This window comes from Eptatretus burgeri, chromosome 8 (assembly GCF_056783735.1).
Source record: "Eptatretus burgeri isolate ZD-2024b chromosome 8, Ebu_testis_v1, whole genome shotgun sequence".
Taxonomy (NCBI): domain Eukaryota; kingdom Metazoa; phylum Chordata; class Myxini; order Myxiniformes; family Myxinidae; genus Eptatretus; species Eptatretus burgeri.
Genome location: NC_140968.1, coordinates 45,745,839 through 45,758,388, shown reverse-complemented (window position 1 = coordinate 45,758,388; position 12,550 = coordinate 45,745,839). Strand labels below are relative to the sequence as shown.

General features: G+C 32.2%; 1 protein-coding gene across 5 annotated transcripts in view; it reads left to right on the top strand.

Moving 5' to 3' along the window:
* The window catches only part of C8H18orf63 (chromosome 8 C18orf63 homolog), a 211,219-nt gene that overhangs the window by 86,216 nt on the left and 112,453 nt on the right, over positions 1 to 12,550 (top strand). The window lies entirely within an intron of this gene.

Genomic DNA, 12,550 nt, shown 5'->3' with positions numbered 1-12,550 from the left:
ACAAGGTATTCAATAAGCCCTGCCCACTTTTCTTTAAACCCGGCCCGCTTTTGCTAAGCCCCGCCCACTTTTGCTAAGCTCCGCCCACTTTTCATGAGGTATTTTTTTCTAAGCCACGCCCACTTTTCCTAAGCCCCGCCCACTTTTGCTAAGCTCCGCCCACTTTTCATAAGGTATTTTTCTAAGCCACGCCCACTTTTCCTAAGCTCCGCCTACTTTTGCTAAGCTCCGCCCACTTTTCATAAGGTATTTTTTCTAAGCCACGCCCACTTTTCCTAAGCTCCGCCTACTTTTGCTAAGCCCCGCCCACTCTTACATCATTTCCAGTTCATCTCTGACTCACAAAGAAATCACTAGAAAATTACAGGATGTTATGGTTTTGAAAAATTTCCCAATGAAGGCTTGCCTAGGCTTGCCCAGGGAATTTCCAAAGGAAACCACACCCACCAGTCTTTCTCTATAAAAGCTTCAAACCCAGGCTCCATTTTAAACATTTGTTCTTGCTGGCAATGGTGTTCTGTGTGCTTGTCTCGAACTGTCTGTCTTCTATGGAACTAAACCTTCAAGTTGATGAACTTGATTCAAACCTCTTATCTATTGAGGTAAGATTTTTTATTTTCCTATTTTCAAACTTTGATTGAAGCATACTCATTTAATAATTAAATAACTTAATTAATACATTATTATTTTCTCTCACAGGAAATTGTGTCTGAAATACGAAATGAAAATACTGCTTTTGCTACAACTTTGGGGAAATTGTTGGCTTGGTTGAAGACCTTGAGTGGGATGACTTTGGTGTTCCTTGGAACTCTCTGTCTTGCATGGAACTAAACCTTCAAGTTGATGAACTGGATTCAAACCTCTTATCTATTGAGGTAAGATTTTTTATTTTCCTATTTTCAAACTTTGATTGAAGCATACTCATTTAATAATTAAATAACTTAATTAATACATTATTATTTTCTCTCACAGGAAATTGTGTCTGAAATACGAAAATGAAAATACTGCTTTTGCTACAACTTGGGGCGAAATTGTTGGCTTGGTTGAAGACCTTATGAGCTGACCAAGACCCACAGAACGAGTCTGTCCTTGATGACCCAACCAAAGAGTTATACCTTGGAGACCAGCAAAATCCTGAAAAGAGTTTTACAGCAATAGTACTCATTGTGAGTTATCAAGACAATACCCACTGAACAAGTTATACCTTGATGAGCCAGAATACAAGTTTTACCTTGGAGACTCACAAATTTTGAAAAATCAAGAAATGAGTTCTGCCTTGATGGTTTAAATAACTACCTTGGAGACTCAGGAAAAGGGTTCTGCCAAGATGGTTCTAAATATGGGGCCTACCTTGAGACTCACAAATTTTGAAAAATCAGTAAATGAGTTCTGCCTTGATGGTTTAAATAACTACCTTGGAGACTCAGGAAAAGGGTTCTGCCAAGATGGTTCTAAATATGGGGTCTACCTTGGAGACTCACAAATTTTGAAAAATCAGTAAATGAGTTCTGCCTTGATGGTTTAAATAACTACCTTGGAGACTCAGGAAAGGGTTCTGCCAAGATGGTTCTAAATATGGGTCCTACCTTGGAGACTCACAAATTTTGAAAAAATCAGTAAATGAGTTATCCTTAAGAGACTTTGTAAGTTGGTTTTACTTTGAATACTTGAAATGTGGGTTCTGGATTGATAACTCACAATGTGATACATATCTTGGAAACTCAACGGGAATGTGGTTATACCTTGAAGACTTGGAAAGTTGGGTTTATGTTGGACACTTGAAACTTTTTTGGGGGCTTTTATTTATTTATTTATTTATTTATTTATTATTATTATTTTATTTATTTATATTTTGGAGACTTTTGGAGTTGCTATCACTCTTTGGGATCTAAACCTATCGATGTAGTTCTTTGTCGGATGGTGCTTGATGGGAGCAAGATCAAGAAAGTTCTGGGAAGAAAGTGCAGGCTTACTCCCCTTTCTACGTCATCAAACCTGAAAGCCTTAAAAGACAGAATTGGAAGAAGAGAAAAAAAAAAACGTAAAATATATATATATATATATATATATATATATATATATATATATATATATATATATATATATATATATATATATATATATATATATATATATATATATATATATATATATATATATATATATATATATATATATATATATGTGGAAATCTCATTTTGAAAAGACTGTGTTGGGTGAGGATTGAGTTGGGGTTGAGATTTTGAATGTGAGGGTTGGGGTTGAGATTTTGAATGTGAGGGTTGGGACACACACACATACACATCAACAAACAAAAGTTAAGCCTTGACTATTCAGTTGAGGATTCTGTGTTTGGGGTTCACAGATCTAAGAACGTCCCCCTTTGACACACATTATATACTGTTATACACCTCGGACTTGGCCCTCGAGTGTCCACAACGGTGTATAGTAGGGAGGGAGTGAAGCGCCAACCTATTGCTCCCATTGCACACACACAAACAAAAGTTAAGCCTTGACTATTCAGTTGAGGATTCTGTGTTTGGGGTTCACAGATGTAAGAACGTCCACCCCTTGACACACATTATATACTGTTATACACCTCGGACTTGGCCCTCTAGTGTCCACAAAGGTGTATTATATGCTTAGTTTTGTCTTTGTAATTCCTGTGAATAAAATGAACCTAAAATCTCTTCCCCTTCCAAATCATATATTTTATAAGTTCAAGGAACTGTATCTATTACATCAACAATTTTAAAAAGTTCTTTCGTCCATCGTTCAGTAAAACCCTTTTCAAAATGAGATTTCCACCTATATATTCTTACGATATCACCAACTTTGAACTTAGGTTTTCTGACATTAATCTCTTTTTCATATTTTAATTTTGTAAATGTTTCTGATGGCTTCATATTCGTTGGACGTGTGAATCGTGTCATTATACTTATCCACAATATCCTGAATAAAAGATAACCATTGTTGTGAACCGAGTTGTGTGAATTTTTTATATAGTCTCTCTTTAAGGTACGATTAAAAACGCTCAACAACAACTGCCTTCCCTTCATTAAAGGTACTGTATAATGTAATACTGTTATTTTTTAGAAAATTCATAAATGTCTTGTTATAAAACTCTCTACCCTCATCAGTCCACAATTTCTTAGGTTTTCTTACTTTTATTAAATATCTGTTGAAAAGCTAACATAAGAGTATTACCTGTTTTGTTTTTAAAGGGACAACCCACGATATCTACTCCTCAAATCAATAACGGTTAAAGCATACTTGTACCCCTTATCATTATTGAGTTCAATCAAATCAGCAGACCAGATATAATCAACTTCCTTGGAATAAACTTTCCTTCTCTGAAACTTTGTGAATATTGGTTTATGTAATTCATCAGCTAATTGCTCTTCAGTCTTAATGGCATCATTAGAGCCTATAAGTTTTTTGAATTTCCAAGTCCAAGTTTCAATTTAGCACTAATCATCTTCTTCACGATGAACCTATCAACTTTTTCTCTCAAGGTTGGATTTTGTATCAGAGACAAATTATACAACATTTCTCTATCGGCTTCATGCTTTTCTTCCAACGTTGTGGTATTCCCATAATCAATATCGTGTCTCATGCACACTTCATCAACTCTATTGATTGGTTTACTCCAGGATTTAGGATTGTTTGCCTCATCTAATCTTTTATCCAAGTTTGTGCCTGACCACAGAAAGAATACCCTGGAAGATGTAATTCCCCTGGTATTCCAGTAGTTGTAAATTTACTTCCTGATAAAAACTTTTGTATATCTCCTCCGAGTTTGTGTTTGGAGATAAATTGATTTTTTTGAACCACACACCGAACATATACCTTTTTGTATAACCCTGTTATTTTTACTTTTAATATATGAAATATTTTTTAGTATTAGTTTTCTTTTACATTTGAGACAATAACTCATTTATTTATGAGAAAAAATTTCTGCAGAGTGCAAAAACCTTTTTAGTTTCCAACATGCACATTTGAATCTTAATTTTTTAAAACATAAAGAATCCTTAGAAATGCCTTCACTCTCTCCTCCATTTATTTAAGAAAAAACTTGAATTAAAATGAATAGCTTGACGATGCTAATAGTTTTGTTGAAAGTATTGCAAATAGACTTGTTAATTCTTTGTATTCCTCCTTGGTGGGTTGAGTTATTTTCTGTAATACCTCTATTCTTTTTTGAATCTCACTGGTTTCCATACTATAATATTTATTTATTCTCTCTCTTTCCTCCCTCTCTCTCTTCTCTTTTTTCCTCCTTCTCTTTCTTCTCCCTCTCCTCCCTCTCTCTCTCTTCTCTCTTTCCTCCCTCTCTATTCTCTCTTTCCTCCTTCTCTCTCTTCTCCTTTTCCTCCTTCTCTCTCTCTCTCTTTCCTCCCTCTCTCATTCTCTCTTTCCTCCTTCTCTCTCTCCTCCTTCTCCTTTTCCTCCTCTTCCCTCTCTTCTTCAACTCCTTCCTCATCCCTTACTATACTTGAATCGTTACACCCCATAGAATATTATACATATATTCATCAGGATTTCTTGTTATTCCTGTATCCAAAATAATTTTTTTTACAACAGGAAACCAATAAAATTTCTTTTGAATTTCTAAAAGAGCCTTACCTTTTCTTAACCTTATAATTTTTTCATTATTTAACATTGTAATTAAATCTAAAGTTGTCGGTTTATCAACATCAGCATAATGCCAATCTTTTATTGAAAATACCTCATTCTTATGTTGTAGAACATATTTATTAAAATACCGAATACCCTTTTCTTGAAGGTATGCTTGGACACAGAAATGATAATTTTCTTGAAGCCTTCTTGCTGTCATTTATGTATTAGAAATATATGTTAGAATAATATTATGTGACGAAACACCTCCCCATCTTCCCATAGTTAAATCATTTTGTATTTCCTTACTTATTATATATAATCCTGTTTTTTCTGTTTTCATGAGATAAACAAGGGCAAAACCATTATTATATTTACCCTTATTAAATTCTTTTATTTGTTGTTTACTAATCGTGGCTCCACAAAACTCATTCTCGATACCAAGTGGATAATATTCTTCCTTACGAGACTGATTTAATTGTTCCAGGTCTTCGAGGTTAATTTTAAATGACCAATTATACCCTAAATCATTCATATCATACCCCATTGTTCTATTCTCATACAAACGATACGCCCTTCTTTATAAAAATTTATTTTAATTCGAACTGTGAATTCTGTATGACCTGGAGATAATATCAACACTTCTGTATCTTTAGAATACACAGCCGTTTTTATTTAAGTATATATATATTGTGATAAATCGCTTAATCTCACCAAGTCATTTGCGTCAGTCGGGCTTGGATAATTTTTTAATTTATAAGCATTTTTCATGTTAATATTTTTGTTTATATTATATTAATGTCGCTCAGCCTGTGCCTTTGTGTAATAATTTGATAAATCAATATCCAGTTCTTGAGATACACCAAAGATAGAACCATCTTTACCAACATAAGTCATTTAAATTAGATTAAAAATAATATCATAAAATTTTTATTTTTGTTGAGTTGAAATAACACATATAGACATAATTGACCACAACACTTGGAATTTAATTCTTGGACTTGAAATGTTTGATAAACACCATTCTGTAAGAATTTTATGACTTCAACAGGTGGTGGAAGACCAAAACTATCAAAATAATATTTGTCTTGACTATTAAAAATACAAACCCAATGAGAACCGTTCCCATCATTATCTTCTAAGTTCATAATAATATTCTTTGTATGTTTCGACACATTTGTTAATTCATCTCTCATACAAATAACCACATTATGAATTTTTAATTTCTTACAATATTTGGCAAGTTGTAAATTTGATGTTGTATTCTTTCCAAATTCTTTCAACCACTCATCAATGCTCATTTATTTATTAGAAAGATATAATCCATTACCTCTTTTCGTTAATTTTACACCTGCTTGTGCTATAGAAGAAAGCATATCTCCAACTAACAATCTCGCTTTATCAGGCAGACCTTCAAGTTTTTCAGCAAAATCTACAATTACACCACTTCCACTAATTTGTTTCTCCAACTCTTTGTTATGTCTTTCCAATTCTTTTTGAGCCTGAGTTGAGCCTTCCTTTCGTTGGCAGTTTTGACCGCTGTTGAAATACCACCCGTCAATGCTCCAACCGCACTTAAACCAGCAAATAAAGGAATTAGAAATGGGAGAAATCCTCCACTCGTCTCTCTTATTGAATATTTTTTCAACATTGGTTTTGTCATTTTAATTTTAAGTGAGCCAGTGTCATTCAAGATTTTAACCTGTTCTCTTGTGAGCAAAACATCAATTCTTACTGCTCTTTTCTCTGAATTGTATTAACGTTAATCGTACAAGGCTTTTGATTTTGAACACAAGATGATAGTTTATGAAGATTGATTTGATTAACATATACCCCAGTTGGTACTTTGCCACTCATTTATTTAACAAAAAATTATGTGAGACTAATCATCACACCATTATCTGTATTAATCTGCAATTCTGTTTCTTCCAAAAGCAAACAATATGTATCAACTTCTTCACTCTCTCCTCTTTCAATGTATAGGAAGTATCCACTGATTAGACTTTATAGTTGCTTTTTGAGCGCTCAGGTCAAACGCATAGATTGTATACAAACTTTTAAATGCTGTCATATCCAAAATAGGTTTTTTATTTCCATTACTTTCACACACCTTTTGGTAAGACTTGTATGCTTCAGCAAAATCATTTTTTCCCAATTAATTTCCAATCTATCTCGTGGATAAAATGTTCCATCTAGAGAAACGCTGAAGTTGTTTCACCTTAGCATTATCACTCAATGCATTATTCTTATCAGTCGCAGTATCACCATCTGGCTTTTAAAAATCATCCACAGATATCGTGGCTTTCCTTCCAGAACACCCAAATTCCACGTGTAAGTGGTTTGATTGAGTTTAACGTGTTGACATCTTCTTTGAGGTATGATACACTGAGTGGTTTTTTTTGAGTTAAGTCTTCGATTCAACATCTCTTCTGTTTTAAGATTAGGAGTATATTCACTGATATACCAACTCATCTCCTCAATTACAAATTTATTCTGATCACCAAAAGCATTACCAACACCAAAAAGCAATCTATTTTCATTATCATTCCTTTGTAGTTGAAATCTAATTTTAAGACCATACAGAACTTTATCATAATCACAAAATCCAAATATACCTTTAAGAGGAACTGCCACAGTAAAACTATTTTCTGCTTTTGTATCATCATTATACATTCCTTTCCTTTGAATATATCCAGGGTCTGTGTTTGTTCCCGTTGACATATCAGGAATAAAACCTTCGACAGACCCCTTTCCCATTCTATCACTGAATGTATAGAGTGTAAATTTCATCATTTCAGATACAGCAGAGACATAATCAACCGCTTCAACTTCTTGTGTTCCAATATACAATCGCACACTATCAAACATTTTCCAGAAGAAATCATTTACAAGTGTAGCGTTTGTGTTATTCCCAGCCTTAGTGAATTTAAATTTACACAACAAGAAACTTTCGGAGAGATTCAAATAGGTTTGTTGATTATTTATTTCAAAACTTTTTGTACCATTTGTATTCCAGTCTGTTCCAGTTATTGCATTTACCTTGAAGTAATCTTCTTTTTAGTGGAGTTTGAGATAATAATAGTATCATCCAAATCATAGATACTATCAATTGCTTCCATACTTGTATTTATTTAGGAAAAAGATGTTAAAACTTTTGAAACCCTGATCCAAGTATTTGAATTATTTTCTGTCGTTCTTGGGGGACAACTGAGTTTTACCTTTCTTAATTTCTTTATTGCTTGTAATTTATGAGATTCTTTCTGAGCATCTTTTATACTCTTTACAGCACCTGCTACATTTCCCACAGCAGAAGCAGTTGAACCAATTAGGTCTTTATGTTTAAGAATAGTTGAACCAATACCCATGAGAGTATCAATTATCCCATCTCCTCTAAATTGATGTCCAACACCCCTTTGTCTCTTAGGTTTATAGTATCCTCTACCAAGATACATACCTTCACTCCTTGTAGTAATGGGGAAAGGAACATCCCATCCCCTGTAATTATTTTATATTTTCCCAACTCGTGCTTCCTCACAATAACCATCGTATTTATTTATTGAAAACTTCACGTAGGTGAATTCTGATGGATATAACTTCTCCATTAAAAGAAATCACACGATTATCTTGGTCGGTTATCCTAAAATTTACTCTGTGTATGGTTTTTCCTGACACAGGTAGATAAACCAAATTTTTAGGCTCCATATTGAATTTATAACCAATTGGGGTTGAGTATGCGCTGAATGAAAATATTGTATTTACTTTTTAATACATCATTATAAGCACCATCAATCAAATCACAGTGAATTAACACCGAATTTATTCCTGAGGATATTTGAATGACATTATCACTGTAAAACGTCCCATTAGTTTCAATCTTTTTTGAGGAGAAACCTAATAACTCTCTAAATGAATTATCAATTGTGAAATCAACCTTGTAGTTATTTTTAACTTTAATCGTTGATTTTGAAGTATGTTTTTGAATGTTTATAACAATATTTTTTGGTTCATCACCCTGTTCTTTCATAAGACGAGCAATTTCGGAAGATATTTGAGAAATCTCGTATGCTCGGGTGAGACTGTTATCGCTTTGTATCCACTTCCCGGATTATAACTAAACTTGTCATTTTTCTCGGTTATATTAAATAAGGTATTATAAGTCTCCATGGACAATAAAAGATGCCTCATATTCTTTGTTGTGTCAAGTTGTAGTGGGTATGGGAATGAAGATGTGGTCGCTTTTGTTGTGAAATTAAAACTCAGGATTGTGCTTCTCATCTTATTTAATATGAGTTAAAATGTCTTTATATTGAGATTTATTAATTATTTTCATGTTCATCAACTGGTCTAAAATGGCTGATGCTTCATTAAAACAATTGTTATTTCCAGCCTTCTTACTGCCGAACAACAATAACAGTCTATTAACTAATTGCGATGGGTCATTTGGAAGAAAACTAATACCTGAACCAAGGATACTTAAAGCCTGAATAATGTGTTTCTCCTTCTCATTCTTCCTACTTTTACCAGAAAGAATAACCTTATAATTTAGAGTGTTCAGCAAATCAATATATACTCTATCATCATTATTTTCCATATCCAATGGTTTATCAATATACTTTGATTCATCCCTCACAGTTGAACCTTGTCTTCCATCTTTTGTGAGAAGAAACATTAATCTCGGAGTTATTGTAACAGGGGGTTGAGCAGAACTTAAGAACCTTAATTCATCATTAAATATCAATACCTTTTCTTGAACAAGATGAAATATTGCTGGTTGTTCTGTTGGAATGAGTCCTGCTTTGGTTTTTGAATCCGCTGAATATTCATTGTTTTGAACAGCATTCACAATATAATCAGGGGTTGATTAATCTCTTCCAGTTGTTGAAATAAACCTTCATCATCATATTCTAATTCTCCTAAATGCTCTAATTCTTCCTCCGTCATTTGACTGAAATCTTTTAACATTTGAAGCTTTCTAGGAGTATATTCTACTGTGGGAACTGTGGAAACATCTTTCATTTTTTCTTGGGAAGTTTTTAAAAGTGGTTTAAAAAATTTCTCTTGTTTTTTTTCAAATGCTTCTTCGCCCGTTAGTTTCTGTCTGCGTTTCTTCTTTATGTCTTCCTGTTGTTTTACAACTTTTGAAACCAACTCTTGATGTTCCTTAAATCTTCTTGCTCTTTCTTTTGTATCCATTTATTTATTGTAAAATATCATTTAATGAATTGTAAAGATCAACAGGAAATTTTCCTTTCTTCATCATTCAAGTAGATGTGTTCAAATAAATCCTTTTCTTTAAATATTTCATCAAATTCTTTATTAACATTAATGCGAGTTGTAATTTCTTCTTCACTAATCCTTGCATCTCTGCTTTTCATACGTTTGTGTTGAGTTTCTTCATCAACATCAAAACCGAATGATAAAATCTTCACTCCGCTCAGATATTTAATAATTTGTCTCGTTCCTTCTGGATTAGTTTCTAATATCCCAACACCACCAGATTTTAGTTTCTTTAACTCACTCTTACAATGTGAATATTTTGTTGTACCAAGAGAAACCTCCTCAAATATTTGTCCTTCATTCCTCAATCGCATATGTTCCTCCACTGAAATATAGTGATAATCTTCACCTTTTACTTCTCCAGGTCTTATTGCTCTAGTTGTTGTTGATACAATGCGTATCACGGGGTGTTTTTTAAGTAAATTTACAATATTCTCATTTGTACTACACAAGAACCTTGATTTATGAAAGTTTTTTCCAGAAGCAGATTTACCCACAAGATTTATAATAATAGTTGTCATTTATATATGTAATTGTTTATAAAACAAAAAAATATATCCCTTAATATCTCATCTTGTTTCACAACAATATATTTTTATTTTCAGTCGTGTGCTTCATGAAATCCCCAAATTCCTTTTTACTGCATAATGTAGAACAATTATCTCTCCAAAATTGTTATTTTCTATTGAATTTAACTTGAATAAAATAAAAGTATTAGCATTGTTTCTGATGGAACGACGAGGAAGTTGAAAGTACGATTGACTAAGATAAATACAATTACAAGAAGAATGTCTCCCTCTTGTGTAGTAGCTGTCCATTACCGTTTGGTTTCTCTCATTAACACAATCATCAAAGATAACGAGGTTCTTTTTGATTTATCCAAATCTTGGGAGACGGTATATCATCCGTATTATCACTAAGAATACAAGTTATAAGATTTGATTTCTTTTTACATCTCTGTGTATCACAAAATAGTTGAATTATATCTTCAATGTTATAATCATTTAGGTTTTTTTGACGTTTAAATAAACCTATTATATCTTCTTTTTGAAGACCAGCATTAAAACCTTGTGAGAGTAGTTGATACTCTGGTTGAAAACTCGACTTTGTGAAAATTATTAAATTATCATTATCTAAAAAGTTGGGAGTGAGGAGCATTTTTTAAAAGTAAGCAGGTTTTTCCACATCCACTTGAACCAACTATGAGACATCTTAATGAATTTGGGAGATTTTTATGGTTGTTAAATTTTATCTTATTTTCCCAAATAGGTAAAAAATCATTCATTTATATATTTGAAAAACAGGTTATTTAATTTATTATTGGCTTTTTTAGAAACTCTATATTTTATCCTAAGTTCAGGTTTAATTTCAAGATAATCCATTATTTTATTTATACAATATCTTGTGTTGATATTTCCCTGAAAATTACATCCATGAATAATATACAACAACAATCCTTTGAACATTTCTCTTATACGTTCAGTTTCTTCCCTTGTAAGGAAAAGGTGTGTTATCATCCTCATACTTTACATTCATTTCTCTAATCAATCTTGTAAAGTAATTCATTTTGGTGTAAATCTAAAAGAATTATTTTCCTTTTTATATTTTTTATTATCATTAATTAGAAGATAATCACAGAATATACATTGTTTATAGGCTTTTGACTCTGTGTTTAATCCCTGTCTTTCACACGCAGGACAATTCTCAAATTTGTCATATGGAGAATCAGGAAAGTCTAGCATATTTATAAAGTAAAACTTAAACTGAAATTCATCTATACTTTCAGTTGTATATTACCATCGATATCGATATACTTTTTTTCATTATCAGATTCAACGACAACATTTTTTATATTAAAGGTAATTTTAAAATTATCGTTAACTACTATTGAACGAAATGTCATTTCACCTGATATATTAACATCCTTTATTTCATCAAGATTTACATCTTTAGGGTTGTTGAAAAAAATACAAATTTCTCCTTGCATATTACAGATGGTCTTATCTTTTCTTTCTAAAGCTTCATCCATAAGGTTTTTTGTTCTTTGATACTTTTTCTTGTTTCATTGCTTTTTCTAGTTTTGAATATATTACTAGAAGGAGAGGAGAAACTTTTGTTAGAGATACTTTAATTGATGTTCTACCAGGTATACTAAAAGCCCTTCCACTGAAGGAAATTGAAGAACTCATATTATTTACCATAATAGTTTTTATCCAATAGTTGTTATATTTATCTTTGTTCAATTTTACATCCTTGACATATTTCTCAGTATCTTTAACAGATGAAGAGATTGATTGAAACTTGTCTTTGTGTCTTGAAACATTGTATTTATTAAGTGAAAAAGTTGGAGGATAAAATGTTTTTAAGCACAGATTCACCTATAAATTAAACGAAATTTTCATCAAGAAAATTTTAGTTTAAGCAAAGTTTTATTCTATAAATATGGTGAATACAACGTACTGCGATGTTTGTAATCACGAATATATAAACATTATAGAAAACACCTCCGAACCAACAAACACACATTTAATCTATTTCATCAAATATCTCCTCTTGAGTTGGAAAGAAAACATTGTGATATCTGTTCAAAGGATGTTTTGAAGAGTAGTTATAATCAACATCTTCAATCACAAAAACACAAGAAAAATGAGTTTAA